Source organism: Cupressus sempervirens, chromosome 8 (assembly GCF_028749045.1).
Source record: "Cupressus sempervirens isolate cs-2001-9-10 chromosome 8, ASM2874904v1, whole genome shotgun sequence".
NCBI lineage: Eukaryota > Viridiplantae > Streptophyta > Pinopsida > Cupressales > Cupressaceae > Cupressus > Cupressus sempervirens.
In genome coordinates this window covers 250,940,386-250,956,460 of record NC_143125.1, presented here as the reverse complement: position 1 = coordinate 250,956,460, position 16,075 = coordinate 250,940,386, and the positions used below count along the sequence as shown (strand labels likewise).

At 40.1% G+C, this 16,075-nt stretch overlaps 1 pseudogene; it reads left to right on the top strand.

Annotated features, from left to right (window-relative positions):
* LOC149542425 (putative auxin efflux carrier component 1d) overlaps positions 1-7,353 on the top strand; it is a 28,510-nt pseudogene extending 21,157 nt beyond the window's left edge.
* The last annotated feature ends 8,722 nt before the right edge of the window (positions 7,354-16,075 follow it).

The following is a 16,075-nucleotide window of genomic DNA, read 5'->3' as shown; positions in this document are numbered from 1 at the left end:
CTTGCAATTTTGCTTTTAACACATTGGGTATATTGGGAATTTGTTATTTATTGATAACAAACCTTCGCTAAAGTTTATTAGCAAGACAATATGTTGCAGGCATTAGATTTAGTAAATGTTGTGTATTTGTGTGTGCTCTAAATCACATTGAATATATCAAACCTTGGGTATGTTTTTGTATTGGATGACAGTACTGCATTCTAGTCATTTAATATCAATGGTTTTAAACCATTTACTTGTCATTGAAGTTTTTATGTCTTTTGTAAATTCAAGGTGGTGGACCTTATTACCTTATTGGCAGAGCACTCGATCCAGAGGTTGGAGTAAGCATAGGCTTATGTTTCTTCCTCAGCAATGCAATCGCAGGTGCACTGTAAGAAATTTATATCCATTTATTTACTTTCTTCTAGTAGCAATTATAATTATCTATTTAATTCAAGTAGCCCCACTGGGCTAATCTAAATTTGATGCATGAAATTTGTTCCCTATGATAGTTGAAGGGTAAGCTTACTTCTCTTAAAATTTGCCAGAAATCTAAGTGTCAAGCATGTATTGTACTGGTATGTGTTGAAAACATATATTTTGTGAGAAATACAAATTAAAAAATTTAAACTCACAACCCTAAACCCCAAAAATTATACTCGGCACTTTGAAAAAACTACTCGGCACATGAAGGTGTCAAGTGCCAGTTTTACTCGGCACATGAAGATGCCGAGTGCCAGATAGCTCGGCACTTGCTCGGTGCCGAGTGACAGGCAAGAGGTGTCGAGTGAGCTCGGCACAAGAAGAGCTTGACACACAATAATTTCTCGGCACCAATGGATGCCGAGTGAGCTTGGCTCCAACAGGAAATGCTCGACAACAATAGATGCCGAGTGTTCTGTTTCAAACTTAAGAAATATAATTTAGGAAATATTTCAACGTGAATGCATTCACCATTAAAACCAAAGAGCCAAAGCTTTAAGCTTTCGAACACATTTCTCAAATGCAACATACAAGGGAAGATCAATAGATTCAAGTATGCTTGCTTGCTTTCTATTCAATCTTTTATTAAACTATTACAAAATCTGGGAGCATTCAGCTTCAACCAGAAAAACCTAAACTGATAATACTTCAAACTTTAATAAACCTTTAAACCTGCAACTCTAATGGCTGCATACAATGTTGCCTAGAGCAATCACTGCATCAACGGGACAAATCCAAACAACAAACTTACAGAGTGAACAAGGAAATACGTGCAACTACAGGCACAAACTTCCTTCCTTCTTTCTTCTCTGCTCAGCTCTGCAACTTCACTCTGATCTGTTTGATCTACTCTCTCTTTTTTGAATAAATGTTGAAACATTCCTTTTATCATATTCTTGTTTTCCCTCTCAACGTTCAAATTTCAAACTCTCACCTACCAAAAATGAGTGCCTGTCGTGACCTGACAAGGTAGATGGGCATGGGGCTCAAGGACAACCTACAGGCATTGACGTTAATTTCCAACACTCCCCCTTTGTCTTGAGACTCACAAACAAGGATCACTGCTGATCCAAATCAACTACACCAAGACTCTATCTTAAGTGCACAAAATTTAAAATGCCTAATGGCTTGGTAAAAATATCTGCTAGCTGCTGCTCTGACTTACAAAAAATTCATTTTGATATCCCCATTCTCCACCAACTCTCTGATGAAGTGATATCTGATTTTTATGTTTTTGCTTCTCCCATGGAAGACTGGATTCTTGGACAATGCAATTGATGAGATGTTGTCACAATAAATTGTGGTTCCATCCTCTTGCCTTTCATTCAAATCTGTCAAGATCCTCCTTAGCCAAATTGCTTGACATGCTGCTGCATTTGCTGCAATGTATTCAGCCTTTGCTGTAGATTGAGCAACAATAGGTTGCTTCTTGGATGCCCATGAAATTGCACCCGATCCTATATGAAACATGTATCCAAAAGTGCTCTTCCTATCATCTAAACTTCTAGCCCAATCACTATTAGTATAACCTACCAACTTGAATTCATTTTATGCATTATACAAAATTCCAAATCCTTTGGTACCTTTCACATACCTTAGGATTCTTTTTCTTGCTTGCCAAGGGGAATCCTTTGGTGTTTCCATAAATCTGGAAATCAAACTTACTGCATGCATTAGGTCTGGCCAAGTTCCAGTCAAATACATTAGACTTCCAACCATACTCTTGTATAGTGTTGGATCCACTCTCTTGCTAGAGTCTTCCTTGCTTAACTTTAGACCTATTGTTGTTGGTGTGGGAGCTGCCTTACTATTATGCATGTTAAATATCTCCAAGATCTGCCCTACATACTTTTCTTGAGAGATGAAGATGCCATCATGCATTTGTTTTACTTCTATGCCTAGAAAGTATTTCAAGAGACCTAGGTCTATCATCTCAATTTCACTTTTCATGGCCTCTTTGAACTCACCAATTAGAGTCTTATCATTACTAGTAAAAATTAAATCATCTACATACAAGACAACAATCAATACATTACCATCTGTTTGCTTGATGTAAAGAGTGGACTCACCATTGCTTTTGCTAAAGCCATTTCTCATCAAATATGAGTCAATCCTATTGTACCATGCCCGTGGAGCTTGCTTGAGCCCATGAAGAGCTCTCTTCAATCTATATACTTTGTTCTCTTCACCTGCAATTTTATAACCAGGTGGCTGCTCCACATACACTTCTTCTTTCAATACACCATTTAGGAAGGTGGACTTCACATCCATTTGAAATACCCTCCACTTGTGTTGTTCTGCAATTGCTATGACAGCACGCACGGTTTCCATTCTTGCAACTGGGGCATAGTTCTCATCATAGTCTCTTCCATACTACTGTTTGTAGCCCTTGACTACCAGCCTTGCCTTATGTCTGTCAATCTTGCCTTCAACATTGCATTTGGTCTTATAGACCCATTTCACTCCAATCACTTGCTTCTTGGGAGGCAAATCAGTTAGCTCCCATGTCTCATTCCTTTCTATGGCATCTATTTCCTCATCCATGGCATTACACCATTTCTTCTCCTTAATAGCTTCCTCAAAATATATTGGATCACTATGAGAAAATAATGCAAAATTAACACTCTCATCATAATCTTCATACCTTTCATCTTGTTATATCTCCCTAAGACTCTTGGTCTTTCTTGGTAATAGGGAGGAGAGTGTGGGATTAGAATCTTCGTTGTTGTTGCTTTGCTGACTAGCTCGGTCTTCACTGGTACTCAGCACTGACACTCGGTCATGCCTAGAGGAGCTCAAAAATGTCTAAACCTACTTGCCTTTTCTTCTATTTGCTCCTTCTTCTTTCTGTTCATCGGCATCTTCTTCACTCATAATGGACACTTTACTAGAAGTGCACGGTGATTCATCAATTGAACCATACCAAGACTGATTTTCAAGAAATTCCACATCTCTTGAAAGCATCATCTTGTTGTTCAATGGGTCATACAATCTGTATGCCTTTGATTCTAGGTTGTACCCTATGAAAATGCATTTCACACCTTTGTCATCAAATTTTTGCCTTTTCTCTTTAGGCACATGTGCATATGCAACACATCCAAACACCCTTAGGTGTTCAACTGTCCATCTTATTTGTGACCAAGCTTCCATTGGAATTTTGTCACGGACTGCCTTTGTAGGACACCTATTAATTAGGTAAACTGTTGTTGCCACAGCCTCTCCCCAAAATTTAGTTGGGAGAACTTTCTCTTTCATCATGCTCCTTGCCATTTCAACAATGGTCCTGTTCTTTCTTTCAGCCACTCCAATCTATTGTGGTGTATAGCTAGCAGTGAGCTCTTTCTTAATGCCATGTTTCCTACAAAAATTTATAAAAAAAATTGGAGGTATACTCCCCTCCTCTATCTGATCTTAAGACCTTGATATAATGTCCACATTCTCTTTCAGCATGGGCCTTAAATTCTACAAATTTATCAAATGCTTCAGATTTATTCTTTAAGAAATACACCCATGTCCTACGACTGAAATCATCAATGAATGTGATGAAATAAGTACTCCCCCTAATGGAAGTAACTTGCATAGGACCGACTAGGTCAGTATGCACTAATTCTAATGGATATCTAGCCCTCCTAGAATTTTTAGAATTAAAGGGAAGCCTGTGTTGCTTACCCAAAATACAAGCCTCACACTTGTTACATGAATTTCCTATTCGTGGCAAACCGTCTACCATTCTTTTATTTAACAATAAATTTAAACCAGCATAGCCAAGATGACCATACCTGAGGTGCCATAGTCATGAGGGGTCTTCAATTACACTCCTTAGAGTTGATTGTGTGTGAGGTGCAGCACAAACTTGAGATGAGAAACATGTCTCTATCCTCAAGGGAAACATTTTGTTCTTTGTCATTTGAACTACTGCAAGTAGGTTCTTGCTCCCATCCTTTTCTTGAATGACACACATGTCATTCTCCATCACCACTTTGTATCCATTTTGAATGAGCTGACCAATGCTCATCAAATTTTGGTTCATACCAGGGGCGAAATACACATTTTGTATTTCCTTTTTCTCACCTTTCTTGGTGCGGACCATAATAGATCCTTTGCCCACAACTGGTAGGGTTCCATTGTTACCCATCTTAATTTTTGATTTGAAACTCTTGTCAATGAATGAAAACAAGGTTTCATTACCACTCATGTGGTTGCTACATCCACTGTCGAGGTACCAAACCTCAGGGCTTCCTTCTTCACCAACATTACACATGATGAAGGCAGTGTTTTCACTTTCCATATTCACATCAGCCACATTTTCTTGTCTTAACTGATCTTTATGCTTCTTCCAGCATTCATTTGCATAATGCCCATATTTATGACAGTAGTAGCATTCTACATTACTCTTATTTGAGTTGTAGTTTTTCTTACCTCCTCTTGAAGTATTTTGTGAGCTACTTGCTCCATCTGCTCTTCTTGAGCTTTCTGCTACAGCATTTCTTTGTCCTCCATTACCTCTACCTCTGCCTCTGGAGTTTCTGCCTAAGCCATTTCTTCCTGTCCCCCTCTCTTGGATTTGACTGAGCCTTGAATTCTTGGTCTTGGGTAGAATAAGATGTGGATCTATTGATCCTATACTCATGGGTTTGAAGAGAACCCATCAACTCATCCATTGTCAAAGTAGTGAGGTCTTTTGCCTCTTCTATTGTCATGACCAAATGGTCATATTTATGAGGTTAACTCCTCAATATCTTTTCCACTATCCTCTACTCTTGATAGTCTTCTCCATTTGATTTCAATTGGTTAATCACATTGGAAGTCTTTGAACTGAAGTCTGCAACTGATTCATTTTCCTTCATCTGAAGGTTCTCAAACTCCCTCCTTATATTTTGTAGCTTTACAGTACGAACTTTATCAATCCCCTTGAATTTTGTCTTAAGGATATCCCATGCTTCCTTTGCATAATTTTCTGTTGCAATCTTTGAAAAAATTGTCTCTGTCTCTGTCATTATTGCTTCAATAAGACTTAATGCCTTTGCATCTTTCCTCCTTGACTCTTTCAAATGAGTCTTCTGTGCATTTGTGAGGGCAGCATACTGAGTTGGATCAGTCACATCATTGAATCCATTAACTAAAAACTCTCACAAATCATTGGCAACCATAATAGTTTTCATTTTCTTTGCAAATGTATCATAATTTTGTCCATTAAATGATGGTGGTTGCTGCCATATCTTTCTTGCACCTCCTGCCATGTCAAATATCCCAAGAAAAAAAAATGCCCTAACTCACTTTGGATGTGGGGCCTCAAGGCTCTGATACCATGTGAGAAATACAAATTAAAAAATTTAAACTCACAACCCTAAAACCAAAAAATTATACTCGACACTTTGAAAAACTACTCGGCACATGAAGGTGTCGAGTGCTAGTTTTACTCGGCACATGAAGATGCCGAGTGCCAGATAGCTCGGCACTTGCTCGATGCCGAGTAATAGGCAAGAGGTGCCGAGTGAGCTTGGCACAAGAAGAGCTCGGCACATAATAATTGCCCGGCACCAATGGATGCCGAGTGAGCTCGGCTCCAACAGGAAATGCTCGGCAACAATAGATGCCGAGTGTTCTGTTTCAAACTTAAGAAATATAATTTAGGAAATATTTCAACGTGAATGCATTCACCATTAAAACCAAAGAGCCAAAGCTTTAAGCTTTCGAACACATTTCTCAAATGCAACATACAAGGGAAGATCAATAGATTCAAGTATGCTTGCTTGCTTTCTATTCAATCTTTCATTAAACTATTACAAAATCTGAGAGCATTCGGCTTCAACCAGAAAACCCTAAAATAACCCTAAACTAATAATACTTCAAACTTTAATAAACCTTTAAACCTGCAACTCTAATGGCTGCATACAATGGTGCCTGGAGCAATCACTGCATCAACAGAACAAATCCAAACATCAAACTTACAGAGTGAACAAGGAAACATGTGCAATTGCAAGCACAAACTTCCTTCCTTCTTCCTTCTCTGCTCAGCTTTGCAACTTCACTCTGATCTGCTTGATTTGCTCTCTCTTTTTTGAATGAATGTTGAAACATTCATTTTATCATATTCTTCTTTTCCCTCTCAACGTTCAAATTTCAAACTCTCACCTACCAAAAATGAATGCCTTTCGTGACCTGACAGGGTAGATAGGCGTGGGGCTCGAGGACAACCTGCAGACGTTGATGTTAATTTCCAACATATTTGTAATCTATTGGTGGTGTTACAATTTCAATAATATCACATAGTCTATTATGGTTTATGCAAATGCATAGAATTAAGATTTAAGGATGATTGCAGCCAGTATTAAAGTATGGGTACCAGTTCACTTAGAAAGGACATCTATACTTTGTTGGTATCAAAGGACATAATAGAGCATCAATGTTTCCAAATAAATCAATTAGCTTCAGATTGCCTGTTGTTGAGAGTGTTGGATTTGAACATGTCTCTGAGTATATAAGTAGGTTTCTCTAATTTACAATGTATTGTTCAAAGAATTGGTACGAAGAATTCCTACCTAGCACTTTCCAATATAATGATCCTCTTCTACTACTACAACGTTAAATTCTAAGTATTGTTTTTGCATCTATATTAATAGTTTTCCATTCTCTATGCCGTAAGATCATGGTCAATTAGTTATTAATGGTACTAAACAAATGAACCTACAACTTTGAAACAAATTAAATCATAATTAGAAGTTCATCAAGTGTGGAATTAAGTATTTCATGGTGTAGAAACTATGGCATCAGGGAAGGTTATTATGGTGTTTGATTTAATACACTGTTCTTTTTTTGCATAGCTGTGAGAAAGACCGCATTTTCTGTTATGGAAATTTAAAACCAGTATTGATGCAAGATGTTTGATAAAACTACAAAGAGAGGAAAGGAGAAAGTTTAAATCTTATTTGGGTTGAATTTTAAGAACGATGATTGTTTGACAATATGCCTAAAAACTTAAACATTGGAAAGTCAAAAGTGGTGTTAAAAATTACTACCAGAACAGGGGTGTTATTGAGGGTTCGACAACAAGCAATATGTATTATTGTTTAGAACTTCAGAATTTTTCCACTATATTCAAGACCTCTAAGCAGCTACATTCAGCTAGATTACTGTTGTCACTTAGGTTTGCACCCTTGTCCAAGGCCTATGCGCGAGGACAACCTAGTGACACATGGAAACAACCCTTAAGCTGTGGGACTTGAACTGTGAGGTTGAGTCTCTAGAGAAGGCTGGCTTCCTCTTATTATCAGGGTGCACCTATCTACTCTTGAAAAGGAAAAGGGAGAAGAAGAGCACAAAAGCAAATCTACCTAGTCTAATCTAAGGAGGTGATGCACCAAAATAGAGTGTTCATACTTCCTTTCTGCCCATATATGCACTACAAAACCAAGATAGCATTCAAAAGACATACACACCCAGACTTATGTCAATCAATAACCACATACAAATCAGGGAACCAAACTAAATAACACAAGGAAAGGGATTTCACTTATATATTATCCAATAGGCCGAAAATAGACACAGTATGCGAGCCACAGATCTCAACAATACACCAATGAGAGGCAAGACAGATGCACATACGCATCGATGGCTAAAGGAGATGATACAGAATGTTATACAGCTTAGAGACAAAGGGAATTTTACACTGCAGACCTGCGAGCAGTAGCAAAGAAATCAGAAAAGAGTCCCCTTAGAAAAGATCACAAAATTGCCTTTATAGTTTAGGCATAACTGAGGATTATTGCATTTACTTCTCAACTAATGACATTAACTTCTCACCCTGAAAATCCAATCAAAGATCTGGTGGTTTTAAGTACCGAAAAATCTGATATTCCTCTCAGAAAGAGCCTGGAGAAGACAAAACAGCGCCATAACTACATTCTGACCAAGTAGATGGATCGACTGAGACGGTGGAGTGTCTTTCTATGTTTCGCATTCATTTCTGAGTTGGTGGCATTGATCATGAAGATCAAATCGCAAGATAAAATTGATCGCCTTCGCCCCTTAGGTTCATGAATCAGTGGGGGTCAGAGAGTCAACCAGTTCCTTATGCACCAACTGGGCCATGAGGGCCAATCGCCTCTCTTTATTTTTCCACCTCCTCAAGGTCCCACGCGTTGACCATTCCTTACGTTGGACTAACAGCGCCACCTTCAAACTGTTATCTTTAACTCTGGCAATCACACTAACCGTCAGCTGTTAACCGCCAACCCTAGCGAAGCCAGTGAGACACGTGTCAGCAAGACGCTATGTCGCTATGGTAAAGATCGCACAACTTCACCATAGCGAGACAGCACCTTCCGTTGATTTGCCTTGATCTGACGATCGTGAAGACTTGTCATGCTCTACACTGTCCTTACCCTGGGCCCATCATATTTGGTGCCACCTTAGCAACTGCACTACGCCCAAATGACACCTGGCAATATCTGATCGACGTACCCTAGCAAGACCTGGCCCCACTGATACAGGGCGAAAGGGTGTCATCTCGCTAACATAAATCTCGTGTGGCTTATTCATAGCACGATGGCGCCTGCCATTCATCTCTACAGATCCGACGGTGGAGATCTTAACCTTTGACTGCACTGGCTGCGCTGATTGTATTTTGGCCTGGCATATGTGGTTGTTCCCCATTAGCCTAACGAAGCACCACATTGGTCTGACAAGGCACTAACCTGGAGGGTTCATACCGCTTGACCCTACTGAGGGATACGTGGCACCCAGGTGCTATGTCGCTGTTGTAAATCTCGTGCAACTTTTCCATAGCACGATGGCACCCATTGTAGATTAATTTCACTCTGACGATCAGAACCACCTCGTACTCTGTACATCCTTCCCTCTGAAAATTATTGGGCCCGTGAAACTAATATGCTCTGACTCATACACCTGGCACCTCCTAATTGGCTTCGAAGCACCACCTTGGCAAAAATTGGTATTGTTTAATCCTGCCATGCCACGTGTCGACCAAGCGCTATGTCGCTAACAGAAAACTCGTGAGTTTTCCGTTGGCACCATGGCGCCCTGCCACATTTTGGAATTTTCCAGCCCGTGAAACTTTTTGACCCGCCGCTAACTTTCTGATGATGCAACCTGCCCACCGTCAAACCTTTCCGTCGAGCGCTATGTCGCTACGCAAATTTTTTGGCCAACACACGATAGCGACATAGCGCCCACAGTGTCGTGGAACCTTTCTGACCCATCGCAAAACTTTTTTGTCGCCAAAACATGTTACCCGGCCCATTGGACCCATCGGACACGTGTCGTCAGGGCACCATGTCACGAACGTAAGTCTCGTGCAACTTTTGATGGCGAGATAGCGCCAATCGTAGATCTTCCTCAAATCTGACGGCAGAGAACCTATGGACCGCAAAATATAACATAAGGCTTGGCATTAAAATAATACTAACTTTGGGAATTAGCTGTTGAACGAGTCGAACGTTTGAAATTTGAATCTTTGGCAGGTGAACAAATGATAACATTTCTAGCGACTCACAAGGGGCATGAGCCTACTCAATGCATGACTAGTGCCTATAACAATCCATTGGGTCACAGGGTCGAAAAGTATGAATCTGAGAACTGCAGAACCCTAACCCCTCTGTGAGGAGATCAAAACATTGAAAACCCTAGCTCTGCAACTGCAGCTGGAAACAAAAACAAAACTTCCTCTGCAACCTAGGACACCTCAAAACCTGCTACCTCACAAGGAGATGGTTGTGCCTGTGCACTTCTTGAAAAGCAGGAAACAACAAAAAAGAAACTAAACTACCTATATATAGGAACTCAACCCAAATCAGAAACAAGCTTTAAGATAAATCCCATTGACTAGAATGGGCAAAATCTCACCATTAGGTCTGCTCAGCTGGAATGCATTAGCCTATTTGCAACTGGCAATCAGATAGGGGCCACTCCATAGTGGGTCAAACTTAGAATGTCTTCCTGGTTTTGCTCTGTCAGAATCCCACTTTAGAACTAAATCTCCTTCTTTGAAGGTTCTGACCCTAGCTCTCTTGTCAAAATTCCTCTTCATCTGTTGTTGATGTGTCTCTAGGGTTTGCATAGCCTTGTTTCTTTTTTCTTCTAGTTCAATAAACTCTGCCATTCTTACTGACATGGCACTATCCTCCATCAATTCCAGCTGATGAGCCAATTCCAAGGATGGGAATTCCAATGAAATTGGGAGTTTGGCCTCCCTACCATATACCAGCACAAAAGGTGAATTCCCAACAGATCTCTTGGGTGTTATCCTATCAGCCCACAGAGCAGTTCTTAATTTCTTATGACAGACCCTCTGATTGTCTTCTATTGTCCTCTTCATGATTCTGATCAGATTCTTATTGGAAGACTCAACCAAACCATTACCCTGGGGATAGTAATTTGATGATGTGCTCAGGTAGATATTGTGATTTATTGCCCATGCACAAATCTAGGTTCCAATAAAAGACTTAGCATTGTCCAAGATGATAGTAGAAGGAGCACCAAACCTAGATACAATTCCATCAAGGAATTCAACAACTGATGGTTCTATGGCATCCTTCAAGGCAACTGCCTCCGTCCATCTAGTGAAATAATCGGTAGCAGCCAAAATCCATTTATGACCTGCACTAGATGGAGGATTGATGGGGCCTATAAAATCCAACCTCCACTGAGTAAAGGGTTGATCCACCTGAATAGGACGAAGGGGGAGAGCTGCAAGCCTCTATTTTCCTGAGAAGGAAGCACATTTCTCACATTTTCTCACATATCCATGACAATCATGGAACAGAGATGGCCAATAATAACCAGCCCTCATGATCTTCATAGCAGTTGTTCTTGCAGAGAAATGGCTACCATTAGGGCCATCATGAAGTTCCTTTATCATCTTCTCAGTCTGATCCTCTTCAATGCATCTCAACAGGGTCCCATTAAAATCCTTCCTGAATAGGACACCATCAATTACAACATAGGGAATGGATTGCAGTCTATATTGTCTTCTTTTAGCTCTGTCCAATCCCTAAGGGTATCCATCCCCTGATAAGAAGCTCTTCATATCATTTATCCAGCTCCTTGGACCATTAGCACTTCTTTCCTCCTGCTGCTCTGTTATTACCATAGTAGCCTCTTCATTTAAATCCTGGCCTGATAACATTTCTTTGCACAACCCCTTCCCTCTTACTAGCTTGGTAATCTGAATATCAACATCATACTCCATTACCCTAGTGATCCATCCAGCTCTCTTTTCACTGATATCCTTGCTTAACAGGAAGTCTTTTACACTGGCATGGGGCACCAACAAATGGATCCTATTGTGGGATAAGAGGTGCTTGAATTTCTTCAAGGCCCTGATGACTGCAAGGGCTTGCTTCTCTACAAAGTTGTACTTATCTTCATATTCCTTAAGCCCTTCACTGAAGAAGGCTATGGGCTGCTCCTCATCCTTGCCATTTGTTTGAGTCAAGACAGAAGAGAGTGTAGAGGATGAAATCTTTCTCAAAATTTGGGTTCATGAGAGTAGGGGCTGAGGCTATGGCTGTCTTGATCTCTTCAAAACTCTCCTTCCCTTCCTTGTTCCATGAGAAGACCATACCTTTCTTAAGCATAGCTGTAAGAGGTTTCACCATGGTAGCAAGATTAGGAATAAACCCTCTTACAAAATTTATCCTACCAAGGAAACTTTGCAGCCCCTTCTTGTGTTTAGAAAGAGGAAGGGTAAGTATTGCCTTTTTTCTTTCTGGATCAATGGTCAACCCATCCTTAGATACAATGTGTCCCAATAATTTTCCTTGGCTTGTAGCAAAGACACACTTGGCTGGGTTAAGGGAAACCCTAAACTCTCTACATCTTAGAAATACCTGTCTTAGATGATCAAAATGATCTTCTACATTTTTTGAATATACAGTTATATCATCAAGGTATACTAAGACAAACTTGTCAATTAATTTTTTGAAGGCCATCTCCATTGCCTTCTGAAATGTGGCACCTGCATTTGTTAGTCCAAATGGTATCTTGCAATAAGCATAGGTGCCCCATTTAGTAGTAAATGTTGTCTTATGTAAGTCAGATTCTTTAACCAGCACTTGATTATAACCAGAGAATCCATCGAGAAAAGAGAATCTCCTTGAACCGCTGACCTTGGACAGAATCTGCTCCATGGAAGGGAGAGGATGGTGATCTTTAAGAGAAGCCTGATTAAGGTCTCTAAAGTCCACACACAGTCTGATTTCTCCATTCTTCTTCCTTACAGGGACAAGGTTAGCTACCCATGATGAGTGTTTGATAGGAAATATTATATTAGCCTCTATCAACTTGGATAGTTCTTTTCTCATTAGGGGCTCAATCTTAGGATTCACTGGCCTCTATTTTTGCCTTACTGGTTTGGCCTTATCAATTAAATCTATGGTATGCTAAAACAAACTAGGGTCAAACCCTTTTAAGTCATCATATGTCCAAGCAAATACATCATTAAATTCTTGACATAAATGAATGAAGTTTTCCTACTCAGTTTCAGAACATACCTTCCCCATATTCAGAGATTTTTCATCAACAATTGTAACTGGGGCATAATCATCTTTCTCTGCAGCTAGATTCATCCCTTTGCCTCTTGTTTGATCATAAGGATTAAAGACACTCTCCAAGGTAATGAGACCCTTGGGCAACTTGTTAGAATTGAGATGAATGATCTGATCACCATACTGATCTTACAGCCTTGATTGGTTTCTATCTGAGAATTTTGCCTCATTCTGCAAGAAACTCACAATTTGCTCATCAGAATCAAACACCTGCCAATGAGTGTTGTTGTCAGGGATGGCAGGCCTCACTACCACCTTTATTTGTTGCTTCTTCTTCTCCTCAAGATTCTCTGGTACATCATAAGTTTCTCCCACTACTACAAGTCTATCAGCATGTCTATTTTCTTTCCTAGGAATGCTCTGAATATTAAATGCATTGAAGCCCTCAAGAAAATCTCAGACTCTGTGTTTGTAAGACTTGAGCAGGCCATTTTTGGTGATATTCTGATTTCTCACTTGGTTAACTACCAACTCACTATCTCCATATACTCTCAAGGCTTGAATTCCTCTCTTTTGGGCAAGTAAGAGACCTTGAATCAAAGATTCATACTCGGCCATATTATTAGTGCAACTGAATTGGAGCCTAAAGGAGAAGTAGTATCTTATTTGTGTAGGAGAGATCAGCATAACACCAGCCCCTGCTCCATTTCTATTCCTTGAGCCATCAAAGTACATACTCCATGTTCCATTTATATCATCATTAGTCCCAACAAGATCAGGAACTTGAGCATCTTTCTCTATAATGCAATATGTACTAAGGCCTGTCTCAAGAATTTCTAACATAGGTTCAAACTGATATGCATTTGCCCACTCATCCAAGAAGAAATCAGGAATCTCTGCTATGGAAGTGGCAGGCTCATTTACTATGTCATTTTCATCCATCTCTAGAATAGGGCAATTCATGTTGATGGGATTGGGGGTGTAAGATTCAGTGTGATGAAGGGCTTGAGGTTCTGCTCTAATTGAGGCATTGGCTCCATATCTGGTCTTAAATGACATATATGACCAATCAGCAGATATGAATCCACCAATTTGAGCAATGAATTCTCTTGAAAGATAGATAGCAAAATAGGGCTTGACTTCAGCAACAGATATGTCTTGAACCATAGTGCAACTAGGGCATGCATGTAGGGCCATTTCCACATTCCTAAGGATACCTACAATTTTGACAGTACTACCATCTAATTGTAACACATCCCTAACAATGGGCTCATATTTCATTTCTAAAGCATCAGCAACACACCTAGGCATTACTGAGCTACTAGCCCCTGAATCTATCATGCAATTGTGGACTAATTTGCCCCCTATAATCAGAGAAACATAGAATGGAGGAGGTCTAACCTTTTTATTTGTCTCCACATCCCCTGCTGATTGTACTAGACTTGTGGCACTCTCCATGGTAGATGGTTGATCCTTGGGTTCAATCTTCTCTAATTCTTGCTGCAACATCCTCTTCTGCATTTGTATGATAGCAACAGCATCCCACATGGAAATGTTCACATTTGTCCTCTTCATTTGCTCTACACATTAAATGGTGTATTGGGAACTTTGGTACAAACTTTGGGAGCTGCATTTATAAGAGGTTGAGATGGAGCAACATAAGGATCACTTGCATCTTTCTTTCTAGAATCTTGCTTTTTCTGTTGTGAAGTACTTGTTTGTTCATTTGCTGCATGTATATGAGGTGTAGCACTTGAAGTTGAGGCCTGCTTAGGAGAAGGAGGGGCAGCATGTTCCATAGCTCTCTTCTTACTTCTTGTGTTATGAGCAACAGAATCCTGGTTTACATTACAATGCTCCCCAATCTGATGATTCATGAAAGAGAAATCATCACGTCCTTGAATATATGAGGCCTCCTTGGGATGATCTTCCTTGTATGGTTGCTTTGCTACAGGTTCTTGGTCAGTCAGGGCCAAATAAGATTTTGCCTTCTGGCACATGCAACAGGTATAAAATAGTTGCAGGAAGGACAGAAATCTTGATCTTGGGCCAAGTTATTTTGAGGGACTATAGCTCTGTTATGATTTGAGCTTGAAGCAGAAGCATGACTATTTTGCCTACCCTAATCAAAAGAGCTATTCCACTGATTAGGAGGCCTACCACCATTTGGAGCTTGATATTGCAATTGGGGAGGCTTGCCACCCTGAGCTTGCTGCCTTTCTAAGGCCACCACCTTGTTACTCATCTTTTGTATTATAGAAAAACCATCCTCTAATCTCTTTCCTTGGTCTTTCAACTCCCTCCCCGGCTCTTGCAATTTTTTATCTAGGGTCTTCTCTCTTTTATCTGTATTCAGCACTAGACCTTGGAGCATTTCTTTGAGCTCATCTATCCCATTTGAGGATGTGGAAGCTTGGGGAACTGGAGTAAGGGCTTGTGATGCAGGAGTTGTAGGAAGAGGGGCCATTGCTGGTTGATGGTTGGGAACATCAGGAAAGAAAGGCATAGGGGGCCTTGGAGCTAGTTTGCCTCCTTGTATCAGGATGTTCTCAGCTTTTATGGCTATCTCATAAGCATTAGGCAAGGTATCTCCTCCCATAGTTTGGATTGTAGTGGCAATATCACTGTTAAAAGCTCTAAGGTAATGCAAGAAGGGATTACCGGGGGTAGGTTTCACTGTAGTGGGTATTCTATCCCATGTCTTTTAATCTATAATTAAAATAAGTCATACATTCATGGGGGGCTCTTTTTATTGTAGTCAGCTGCTCTAAAAGTGACAAATGGTCACTCTTATCCTCAAAATGTTTGCATAATCTTGCTCCTAGTCCATCCCAATCAGTTATAGAACCATGACCTAAGCCTCTATACCACTGTAATGCTTTTCCTTTTAAAGATGAGGCTAGAAGTCTGACAACAACATCATCCTCTATAATACCATGAGTATTACAAACATTTGCTACCTCTTGGATATGCTCTAAAGGGGAGATGGAAATTTCACCAGTAAAATTAGGTATACTTTTTAGTGCAGATACTGGTATATCATGTCTTTGGGCTAACAATAGAGGACTTCCACCATTAAAGGTGGCAAAAGCATGAACTCTTGG